Genomic DNA, 13,059 nt, shown 5'->3' on the forward strand with positions numbered 1-13,059 from the left:
ACCATACTAAACTTCTTATATACAAAGAAACAGGGACTCTGCTATGAAGGCAATGCCAGTGGCAGGTGGGCAGCCTGGTGAATTGGTGATACACTTTTTGAGAACTTCCCTCTTTGGATAATTCCATATGCTTCGGGCCAAGAATGTGGCAGTGTGGACAGTGATGAGCATTTCTCAGTAAGCCTACATAACACCCCAGCTTCACAAGCTGCTCTGGTTGCTGGTTTGCTTATGGGTCCTATTTAAGGTGCTGGTCATTCGTGACATTACTTAAGGGAATGCTTGTTTCCCATAGCATCTGTACCTGCCCAGTCAATTTGATACAGCAGGTTTTATGAGCTCTGGATTTTTTCAATTAAACAATGCCTTCTGCAATATTGGGATCCTGAAAATGTGCTTTCTCCATTGTATCACCTGCCTTCTGGAATGAAGTTCTCCCCAAAATCTAAGTGGCTTCAATTGTGCTGGTGTTTCAGAAGCCTTTGAAGATCTGGCTCTTGATTCAGGCTTTAGCAAGGATGATTGAAGTCTTCTTCTGGGCAGCATGGGTTTGCTTCTCACTATTGGCCCAATTTTTGACCAGCTTTTGTTCCTTGTTTGTTGAAATCAAATCAAATGAAACAAATCAAATCAACAATTTCTGTTACTTCAGCAGCAGGTCATTTTTAAATGTTGTGGACTTGTTCATTAAAAACAATATTAAAACAAATGTTTAATAATGATCTACATCGTGCGTGTCAAACTCGCTGTGTCACATTGCCGTCCTGTGACATAGCGTGATGTTTTTCCCCTTCGCGGAGCTGCGGTGGTGGGCGTGGCCTGTGCACGACACATCTGGCCTGTGGGCCGCCAATTGGACACCCCTTATCTATACCATCATTTATCAATCTGTATCATTTCAGAACTTTGAAGTTTTGTTAAATGGAAACATATTTCCATAAGCCTCCTTTCAGGCTACATGTTACAGTGTACTATAAAGAGAGGAACTGGCTGTTCTGTGGATAATGTTTTTCAGCAAAACATTTTCCCCTCCAGGCTGGTGACTAAGCTTTGGCCTTCAGGATAGGAAAAAAGAATGGCAGGAATCCAGGAAGAGAACCAATTTGTTCCTGACCTTGCGCTGGCATGTTTGGGGACATTGTTTCTAAATGTCTCTTGAGGATCAGTGGAGATTAACCCACGCATGCTGCCTGGCATATCAGTGCCCAGATGAACAAGCAACACAATGAGTGTTACCACTGATGCACACACAGTCTCCAGCATGCCCATGTGGACATCAATCAGACCTCACTGGAACAGATATGGAGTCATGTGACGTGAAAAAAAATGCTCCTAGGTAATCATAATTAAGTAGAATTCAGATGGAATTATTCCTTTCAGGAGACTAAATAGCTACTGGCAAAACTTGGAAGTTATATTCACTTGAAAGCAGGACAAGATGCAATGGATGGAAACTAATCAAAGAGAGAAGCAACCTAGAACTAAGGAGAAATTTTCTGATACTTGGAACAATTAATCAGTGGAACAACTTGCCTCCAGAAGTTGTGGATGCTCCAACACTGGAGGTTTTTAAGGAGAGATTGGACAACCATTGTGACAACTGAAATGGTGTAGGGTTTTCTTCCTGAGCAGAGGTTGGACTAGAACACCTCCAAGGTCCCTTTGAACTCTGTTAGTCTGTTATTCCTTGAACTTTCCCCAATGTGTTTTCCTTCAAATATGCTTCGCTATAATTGCTTCCAACCAATCCTTAGGAAGAGACAGAGAACTGAACATTCTCCTATCACCCTTCCAATCAGAGATGGTATTCAGCAGGTTCTGAGAGAACTGGTAGTGAAAATTTTGAATAGTTCAGAGAATCGGTAGCAAAAATTTTGAGTAGTTCAGAGAATTGGTAGTGAAAATTTTGAGTAGTTCAGAGAATCAGTAGCGAAAATTTTGAGAAGTTCAGAGAATCAGTAGTAGAAATTTTGAGTAGTTCGGAATACCACCTCTGACTGGCCCCTCCCCCATCTATTCTCTGCCTCCCTAGATCCTGATCGACTGGGTCTTCTTTTGTTGCCCTGCACAGGAGAATGGAGCTGGAGAGCAGGTTAGTGGGGTGGGGAGGGAATGGGGATTTTGCAGTGTCCTTCCCGTGCTGCACCTACCAAGCCACACCCACAGAACCAGTAGTAAAAAATGTTGAATCCCGCCACTGCTTCCAATCCTTGATCTGTTGGGGGGCTGGGTTGATGAATCATAATCCAATATATCTGGGAGGGAGGGAGGGACACTGCATCAGGAACATGGAACTGATGTCATGGAACTTGGGAAACTTCAGTTCTTGGTATGAAATTATTTCACAACTTCATTCATATCCAGTCACACCATTCCATAGGTACATAGCTATCAGATTGCTTGTCATAATTTCCTTTTCATTTAACTGGAGTTGTTCTATTGTTTCTTGGTTTTATTTTAGACAATGAATCCCAAGTGATGTGCAAGTCTATTAATAATAATGAAAAATTATATATGCTCCATCTGTCTTCTTGATTATGAACAGATTACCTACTTTCACAGGCTGATGTGGAATTTTCGTCATCCAACAGAAGAGAATATTTGAAGTTATTACCTGAAGACGTCACCTAGATGGATAATGAAATATCTGCAAGAAAACAACCAAGCTCAGAGAATACCAAGAACTCCACATTTTTGTCATCCTTTTGTCACTGGAAAATGTTACTTTTTTTTTTTTAGAAAAAACTTTATTAATTTTACTTTAAAAAAAACAACAACACAGCTACAAATTATATACAACAAAAAGGCAAACAGGTCTTGGCATAGGCCAAGAGGGAAAGATAGGAAGGCTTGAGAGAAGAAAGAGGGAAAGGGAAGGGGGGGGAAGAGTAGGGAAAACAATTATAATAAAACCATATTTTTTGTGACTGTCTGTAAGGTCCTTTCTTCTTCAAAAATATCGTCGGCGGTGCTTTTCTTTATCTCTGCATCGGAGGCCCTCGGCCTTAATTTTCCTTAATTTTGTTACTTTTATGAGCAATAGTTTTCATTGGAATTTCATTCATTCATTCATTCTTTCATTCATTCATATCCATCTCTTTCCCTCTGCTACTCTCTCAAACATTTTCAATCTTTTGCATTTAACCTTTTCCTCTACCTCTAGCTCAAGTTAGCCTACACTTTTTGTTTTTCCTAGCAATCCTAAACCACTGCTTTCTGGTATTTTCCCCACAGCCATATTGTATTATTTTGTTGCTTGAGATGATAATCACATTAGATTCTCAACCTTTCCAAGAACAGTGTCTTCCTTTCCAAGAACACCTTCCTGGCCATCTCAGATTCAGAAGCATTATCAAGCCCATTGGTAGCAACCTTACGCCTAATACTTATCCCTAGAGATTTATTTAGCACTAGCTGAGTGCCATCCCCAAACGATTTTCTTATTCATAAATGCACCAGTGATGAAGGCTCCCACCTGTTATTTTATTTTAAAAATCAAAACGGGAAGAAAGCAAACCTTCTGTTCTGTTTAAATAAAAATTCAAGACTGGTCCCAGATGTGAAGAGGCTTTCAGCATTAGCCTCTCTTGTGCCTCCCTCTTCTCCACGTTGTTGCAGTGAGAAGCCTCTCCTCTTGTGTCCATTTAGGGGAGGCTAGATACATGCTGTGCAGCATTTCTCATTGGCTTCCCAGGGGTACTGCCCGCTGCTGGTCACTGTATTATGTTGGTAGGGGATTTATTTATGTAGGAAGATATTACAGAGGAGTTTGCACCTAGATTAGCCACATAACCATTAATGGCTGATTTTATATTAACTTGCAACCCAAATATATTTACTCAGAAGTAAAGTCCATTGGCATTCAGACTCAGAGATAGTACATCCTGTTTCTACATAAAGCTCCTTGGGGGTCACCCAAAGATGCTTTTTTCAAAAGGCAATTGGACTTCCTTTGTTTTTCCTTGAAGATGTTTCATTTCTCATCCAAGAAGCTTCTTCAGTTCTGAAGAAAAAGTTTGAAAAAGTACCTTTGGGACAACCGTGACCTGGATAACTGAGAGTCTCCATAAATATTCCTTGTTGGGGTCAGTTTTATGGTCTCCCAATTGAAAAGAGTAACCCAATCCAGAGGGCAAAGCCAATGTCAAAAATGGCTTTTGCATAACTCTGCTCGTTTTGGAGGTCAGATCATATCAATGCTAAAAAGCCCACTGTCAGAATTGATCCAAAGACATTGGTTCCTAGGATCTCACTCTTGATTTGTATCCTATAGCAGCCTTGGAAATGGCATAAACCTAACCTGCACCCCCATCCCCGCCTCCCCCCCAAAAGGATGGAAGAACAGAAGGAGAGAAGAGAGAAACTTTTCTCCTCTACATTTGCACAGCCCTGATTTGACTAAACAATGTTAGCCTTTATCTCCAGCATTCATGGAAGAAATAAATGCCCTCTGTGTTTAAATGCTGTAGATACAAAAGTATTGCTCTCAACACTTTGACCTCCAACTATTTTGTCCTATGTAGTCTTCTAGGTTAATTGGATAGGACACCTGCATTCCACCAGATGTTGAGGCTATTACTTGCCATGGTGAGCCTTCAAAATTCTAATAATTAACCCAAGTCTTTCTACAACATAATTGGCGCTAGAGGTGAAAAAAAAACTCACAAATTCCTAATAATTCATGATTATGTTGGAATTATGAGCATGAAATGAAGTCATGCTATCTGTTATTCTTGGGCACAGGAAAAAGCCCTGAACTTCTTAAATCAGAGGTCTCCAAACTTGGCAACTTCAAGACTTGTGGACTGCAACTCCCAGAATTCTCCAGCCAGAATTCTGGGAGTTGAAGTCCACAAGTCTTAAAGTTGCCAAGTTTGGGGACCCCTGTCTTAAATTAACAATATCTAAAATGAGTTATTGAATACTGTAGTCAACAAAGAGGTTTTAAATAACTCTGAGGTATCCTACCTACATTGTATCACTTAGCAATAAATATGAAGGTATGCCTCAAGCAAACCCAATGCATGTAGATTCAGAGTAAATACTGCTTCATCGTGCATTTCTATACAGAGTTTGTGCTTCCTGGATTTTGCTGTGGTTGTTTCAGTCATAGTTCATAACTAAAGTGATGAATCATGAAAATGCCCTCATATGTCAAGGTATGAAATATTGCAGTTATACTGATAAATAACCTCTTAGTAGCTGAACATGTAAAAGAGACCTCACAAAACCTAGGAACATTCTCTGTGATACCTGTTTCTTTGTTCTTCTGCTTTTGACACAGGTATAATGCAACTACTTTGGTTTTGTTTCCAGTAACTTATTATTAAGTTGTTTCATTTTTCTCTCTCAAATGATGTTCCTCTCTGCTTGACACTCAGTGAGATGTGGTTGGAAGTGTTCTTTTAAGGGTGAAGACATATTGGGTGACACAGTTCCTCTGAAATTCCCTAGCGATGCCAAACAAAAATTTCCAGGAACTGAAGTTGAGGGACATAGTGCCTTCATCACTCAAACAAACAAGTGGGAGGAGGAACAACCCACACCATCATGGAAAATAATTTCCAAGCATGTTGGTCTATCTCCTGCTGCTTGGCTTTCCAAACTCCTTACCTGCAGAGATTATTGTCTAATTCAGGTAACATCCATGGTCTTTGGAGAGTGGGAAGCTGTAGAAAGCAGGATTTCATGCATCAGGTTGGAAGAAGAAAGAGGAGGAGGAGGAGGAGGAGGAGGAGGAGGAGGAGGAGGAGGAGGAGAAGAAGAAGAAGAAGAAGAAGAAGAAGAAGAAGAAGAAGAAGAAGAAGAAGAAGAAGAAGAAGAAGAAGAAGAAGAAGAAGAAGAAGAAGAAGAAGAAGAAGATTAGTGTACCTGTTAGTATTATCATACAGTATATTAAGCTAATATGACAGCATCAGGTTCATGGTGGCTTACAAAATAATATATAAGAAAACATTGGGAGTAAAGAAAAACAATAAAAACAAACTTCTGAGTTGCTCATTCCTTATGCATTGCTTTGATGGCTGCACATTCTGTTTGAAGCCCTGGGGCTTCGGCCTGTATTAGGAGGACTCCAAGTTAGGTCTATGGACCCCAATCTAGGTCTATGGTGACTTCACTATGCAAGTTTGTCATTTCTCTAGATACTCTTCTTTCTGCTCCTCTCCAATGTCTATGGTGGTTGGCAAGGGATTGATGCAGCTACTTACTACACCTAACAGCAGAATATTCAATTCAATATTTTGAACTAATTTTCAATATTTTGACTGGGAAAAGAAAAAAAACAGCAATAAACCCAGGAAGTGTCATGCTTTGCACATTTCTTCAATTAATAAATGTCACTGATAATATTAGGTAATATAATTTTCTAATAAATTTGTGTCCTTTTTATCTGGGAATAAATCTCACTATTCCACAATCTATATGATATAAATGGATGGTTTTTACTATGTGGAAAAAAAACACTGCATTCATGGTTTACAGCATCATTTTCCCAATGAATTGAGATGGTTATTCAAATAATGGATGTTTTTATGGGATGTATTCAGCATAATACCTAAAAAATAATTGATGGAATAAAACAAAAGCTTGGAATGACCAGACAGACAGACAGAAAGACAGACAATAGATAGATTGATGATAGATAGATAGATGATAGATAGATAGATAGATAGATAGATAGATAGATAGATAGATAGATAGATAGATAGATAGTTATAGGTAGATAGATGATTGATAGATAACCTAGCTCGTGGGTCAGCTGAACTGCTGCAGCATGGGACTTTTGAGCATGGGCCTCATATCCTCCAAAATTTTAAAGGGGAATGAAAGAAAAGTGGCCAAGGTTGCCCAATCAATTCACAGAAGGAAATGTTCTCTGTAGAGACACTAAGTTAGGAACTGATTCCAGCATAGCAATCAGCGCTTAGAAATGCTGGACCAGTCTCACTTTGGAAGAAGGCTTTGGATTCTCTTCTAATGTTCGGGACAGAATGTCAGCATTGCCATACTGGAATCTGTTCATTTTTCTCAAGTTACGCATAAGCAATCAGGCAAGGTTGTCCTCTTTCTGAAAGATGATCACACAGAGATGCCGTTATAGTTACTCCACATTTGTCACATTAAGATATTTACACTTTCCCTTCCTTTCATTACATACAGATAGTTAACATTCTGGACCACCTTAATATGAGGGGTTTTGGCTGTATGCTTTTGGCAGCCCACAGAAATAAGTTCTCTGGAGGGCACATTTCCTGTCCTTGCATTGGGTTCGTTTTATTTGCACATACAACATTAACCAGCAAAAGCAAATCAGTTTCCTCTAGATTCAGATTCTTACCAGCCACCGGAGGGCACTGTTATAACAGTGAGAAAATCCTGTTTAATCTGCCATTTGTTAAGCACTAATATTAGAGTTTACACCAGTGTCCTCTAGCTACCAGAGTGTTCATTATTAGCTTGAAATAAAGGCTTTCCTAGCTATCTACTCTTTAGGGGAATCAATGATGGAATAGATCTTGCTTTGTTTATCCTCTAGGCAAACATTTTATCTGGACATTTGTGGTAATATCTCTGATTGATCCTGTATTAAAATTTAATTGTTATATCTCACATTATAAACCTGTTTTTCTGACCTATTGAATTTTAAGAACTGTTGCCCAGTAAAGTGCAATTTGGTTCATTTTGCCCCCTCAAAAAAATTGTTTGACATATTTTCAAAACAAGTCCCATCAAAATGATGCCAATTTAACTAATGATATTTAGTCATACTATGAAGTATGACAAAACTTTGTTCTCTGAGTATATCTGTCACTTCCTGCCTCTTGGTAAAGCATTTTAGAGGAGAAAAAAAGTCAAAAAATATCTGAATCTCTCTCTCTCTCTTCAGTAGTAACCAATACCATTGGTCTTTTTTTTAAATAGTTCTCAGTCTGGCATCCATTTTGAAACCATATCCGAAAGATTAGAAACAAAACATACAGTGCTGCAGTATATCCAAAGAAACAATTTTGTTACTGAAGATTAGATATTAATGGAATGGACTGAATCTAAAGCAGCTGATGGAGGGGGGGAGAGGCTCAAATCCAGTGGAAGCATCCTATGGCAGAATCAAGGACTTAGCAATCTTTGAGTCTCACTTCTTGGGGTCCTCTTTGTCCCCTCAATACCTATCTAGGAACTGTTATATTTTCCAGAAACATCAACAAGATTATTGGGACTAATAGGAAATGGAAAGGAAGCAGGAGTAGGCTTCAAAAATTTCAGCAATAAGTTCTCTGCCCGGATTGTTGGGTGGGTGTGGCCATGGTGGGCATGGCCTAGTCAGCGTCCTGCACTATGACAGGGTGAGTGGGGCATTTTTGCCTTCCCCAGGCTCTGGAAGCTTTCCTTAAGCCTCTGGGATGGTGAAGACTGCCTCTCCTGGGCTCTGGAGACCCTCCGGAGGCCGGAAACAGGCCTGGAACTTCCAGGAAGCCCAATTTTCCCCCTCCCCAAGCCTCCGTGGGGGGGCCAGCACTTACCTCGCATCCAAAATGGGCCACATAAAGACTCCTGGGAGGGGAGGGGAGGGGTGGGCAGGGTGGGGCCAGCCAGGGGTGGGATTTGGTGGTTCTCCGAACCAGCCATAACGTTAGCAACCCAGGCGAACCCATAGCAGCCCACCCCTGAAGGGAAGCCTACACATTTGTCAAATCACGCATACTCTTATTGTCATAAGAAAAGAGTGAAACAATGCCCACCTCAAATCTTCGAGGAACACAAATTGTTTTCAACAAGTATAAGAATGAATAAGAAAAAGATGTTCACGGTGTTCAAGTTCCTTTTGAAACGATGAAGAATTTTTGGAAACTAAGCAGCAAAATGTTTTGAAAGAATTAATCAGTATTTTGGGGAAGTCTATCAGTAACACGAGTTACTTTTGCTCATTTTATCATTGTCAGGGAGTAAGTAGAGAAAATGGCTCATTATTTTTAAATGAACAAATCTTTTTTTATGTTTCAAAAGGGATATATCAAGTACGTGTTCAAATCCTGAATACTATCATATTGAGGTCTGTGGTAGAAGCAAAGATAAGAGTAGCCCACTGGCAAATTGGGACACATCTCTACTTGTTGCCCTCTGGATCTGCTGTCTGAAACATCAGCTTTATGATGTAGGATGTAAGAGTATGTGGAACAGCTGGCAGCTGCCTTACTTGCAGAACAATGCCTACTGTTGATTTGAAGATGCCCTCAAAGAGACACTTTGGAAGATACAATATATACAATAGCACTGCTGCTATCAAAAAAGAGGGCCAGGAGGAGAATGGCAAGTATTCAGCCTGATTCACGTGTGATGCCTTCTTTCCTGCTTTAACCCTGACAGGAAAGGGAAAAACAGAGAAGTTGGCATACAGCAACTCTTGCACACTAAAATCCAAGTCTATGGGACTCATTTGCAGAGCATCAATATAGAATTTTCACATGAGGGAGAAATTCAGGAATAAAAAGTAAACAACTAATAATTATCTACCCTTTCATAATATCCAAAAACTTTTGTCTGAGGGAGCCAAGTTATGCAGCCAAATGGTAGAAGAGCTCCTGGCTACAGAAACAATTGAAAGATAAACAAGACAATTTGGATTTTCATGTTTTTGTGCAGAATTTTTAGTTAATTGTTAATTCCAGCCGTAATATAATTAACAGTTCACTAAGTAATTATAAGTCCAGCAGGTTTTTTAAAAACAAAACAAAACAAAGTGATAGATTTTTAGATGACTTGTTGGGTTCTTAATTTTCCAAATAAAAACAGTATATTGAAACGGTTGATTTAACAAAAAATAAATTGTTGCGGCGAATGTATCATGTCACATATGGATTAGCTCAGATATATCAGCAAATAACACTGGAATGATATATTATGTTTGAAAAATCAGCCTAAAGAGGTAATGAGCTTTCAGAAGACAGCTAACAAAAGCTGGTAGACCGAAATAGATACACGTTCATGCGAATTCATGTATTTACTCATCTGCTAGAGTTAAACTTAATGCTGATATATAGGCGCAGTGAATGAACCATGTCAATGTGGATTAATGGTGTTCAAACAAGAAATCTGAGGACTCAAGAAGGAAGGCAAGAAAAATATGTAATCTAGCCATGAAAAATATTTTTTTAATTGGGATTTACAAGGAAAGAGGAATTGAGCTGCTGTTCCCTTTTACAGTTCACATTCAAGAGCATGTATTATTTGTCTCTGTTGAACAACAAAGATGCAAGAATCTCATTCTTAATGTGCAAAATATACTTAAGTTGAATAGAGGTCAGATAAATTTTTTCATCCATGCTTGTCCCTGAGAAATGGTAACTTCTTTCTAAAGAATGCAAGACTTTAAAAAAGTCTTTTTGTCTTTTTCTGAGCACAGATGACCAAAAAGATAATTTCATGATGGACATGTGATTGTGGACTTCTCCAACTCTTAGTTGAAGAAACATGTTTGTCAGCATTCAGGTTTTCCTTTTACGGTATTTTGAAGGAAGTAATTGGAAAAGAGAATTGAGGGGGGAAATACACATGCACAAGTGATTATTGTGAGGATTTTTTCTCAGTTACCTTTTTCTAACAGTTGCTTGAAAGAAAACACACACGTTTCCTAGTTTATATGGCACATTACCCTAGTTTCCTAGTTTATATGGCACATTATTGGACTTGCATATAGCATTAGTTAGAGGTATACATAGTGCATTCAGAAACACTCAAGACCTCAGATCATAACTGAACTCCGACGTGTGTGTGAGTGTGAGTATGTGTAGGTACATTGTTGATGCATGTGGAAAAGGGGAAAAAACATTGCACACACATACAAAGGGGCGGAGCCGCATGGTTCAATTGCATGGATGTAACCATGGTGTGACTGAGAGGGCTGCCAGTCCTGGTAGAAGGGCTGAAAGAAAGTTTCCCCTCTTCCATCTGCTTATAAACAACCCTTTTCCTTTTCTGCGGCTTACAAGATCCAAATGCTGATGAATATTCCTGATAGTGGGATTAATGTACAAAGTACATGTTCTATCGCCAGAACAAGATAGACTCAAGACCGGAGTTGAGCTCAGCTCTTTATTTAACTGTCAGTAACTTCAACTAAACTCGAGCCGCGGCAGCCTCTTTTATAGCAGCTGCTCGCGGCTCGCAACCAATGGCATTATTTAAAACCTCTCGCCATTTAGGCGGCCAATCATAACTGTTGTTAACCACCAATCATTAGGCGGTAGTGATTGTCCAATTGGAAGGTAGTATTACGAGTATGCAAATGTCTATATACAACAGTACATATGTCAGAGCATGTATACCTAGGAGGGAAAGGCTATCAGGTTTCATGAAGGCTATCTGAAGGCATTTGATAACACTCTTTTGCAGATCATATTCAGTAGCTTCTTCCCATGGGAATATTCTTTTGACATTTAGAAATATCACATTCATTCCTGCCAAGTCCTGGCCATACAGGTAGTCCTCGGCTTACAACAGTTCATTTAGTGACCATTTGAACTTACAATGATAGTGAAAAAAGTGACTTATGTCCATTTTTCATGCTTACGACCATTGCAGCATCCCCATGGCTGTGGGATCAAAATTCTTGGCAACTGACTCATAGTTATGACCATTGCAGTGTCCCAGGGTCATGTGATTTCTTTTTTTGACCTTCTGACAGGGAAAAATCAATGGGGAAACTAGATTCACTTAACAACTGTGTGAATAGAATACGATAGGATAGGATAAAATAGGATAGGATAGGATAGGATAGATTAGGATAGGATAGATAGGGTAGGGTACGATAGAATAGGATACAGCATGAAGCCCCTTGCTCAAGCAGGAGAACCTATATCATTTCAGACAAGTCCAGTCTCTTCTTAAAAATTTAAAAATCTTCTTAAAAATTTAAGAAGATTTATTAATTTAACAACTGCAGTGTTTCACTCAATAATTGTGGCAAGAAAGGAACCATAAAACGGGGGGAAATTCACTTAACAAATTTCTCACTTAGCAACATAAATTTTGGCCTCCATTGTGGTTATAGTCGAGAACTACCTGTACAGAGGACAGAGGATAATGAGGAGAGGTTTGCTGATGTCATGAAGATCTGCAGAATACTTTTGTGGCAAGGGCTCTTCAGATTCAAGGAGCATCTTTCTGGCAAAAGCAAACGGTCACTTTTTAGCGTTGTTTTATGATCCAGGTCATGTGACTGTAACCTGCCAGAAGCACAGGTCTGGTGACTGAACTGAACAAAGAAATGACCGCAAGAATAGGGTCAAGTGAGAAGCATCTCCTTCTGTACAAACAAAGATGGCCACAGAAACAATATGCAGCGTTTTGCATGGCAAAAGTGTACCCATTGGATGGGATAATTTGAAGTCGGTACTATTGTTTTAAGGCATTTTCCTAAGGAAGGGTGCAAGCCACGGATTTTAACCTGACTCCTCCGAGAGATTAAACAGCTTTTCTGCCAGCTGCTATTGGCTGATCTTTGGCATAAGAGAATAAGATAAAATTACATTCAAAAGTTATAGAAAGCCAAAAACAGCTCTCCAAAGACCATGATGCAATGATGGTGACTGACATGCCGTTAAGAAATGGATCCAGAAGGGAGTTATAAAAATATGCCTTGCATAATGCTATTCATTCGAATGTTAGCGGGGGAAGACACCCTCTGTTTTACTGGCATTACATTGCATCTGTCGTCAGAATGGAATGTCCATCCTTTGTGCTACAGATCAAAAGATCTGCTCCAACCAAGAACACTTTGACCCAGTTAGGCTGTGGCGAAAAAAAGGCAAATTTCTAATTGGGCATCATGGGAAAAGGAAATTAAACTACCAACACTGTAATAACTTTATATAAATCAAATAAAACCAAATGTAGAACACTATATGCTTCTAGCCACCAATTATTATTATTTTTTTACAAATTATAGAGCTGGAAAAGATACACAAATGGACAACTCAAAGAGTTCAAGAGGCTGAAAAATGAACTCAATGAGGAAAGTTTACAATATTTGGAGTTTTCTGGCTTACAAAACAAAAAACA

The 13,059-nt window shown here is 39.2% G+C and overlaps 1 long non-coding RNA gene across 1 annotated transcript in view; it reads left to right on the forward strand.

Moving 5' to 3' along the window:
* The window catches only part of LOC148128112 (uncharacterized), a 30,331-nt gene extending 17,272 nt beyond the window's left edge, over window positions 1-13,059 (forward strand). Inside the window, exon 3 of the long non-coding RNA XR_015741364.1 lies at window positions 12,947-13,059. This is a non-coding gene — a long non-coding RNA (uncharacterized LOC148128112). The remainder of the gene's footprint in view (window positions 1-12,946) is intronic.

This window comes from Pseudonaja textilis, chromosome 1 (assembly GCF_049901715.1).
Source record: "Pseudonaja textilis isolate UNSWEBS1 chromosome 1, rPseTex1.2, whole genome shotgun sequence".
Taxonomy (NCBI): Eukaryota; Metazoa; Chordata; class Lepidosauria; order Squamata; family Elapidae; genus Pseudonaja; species Pseudonaja textilis.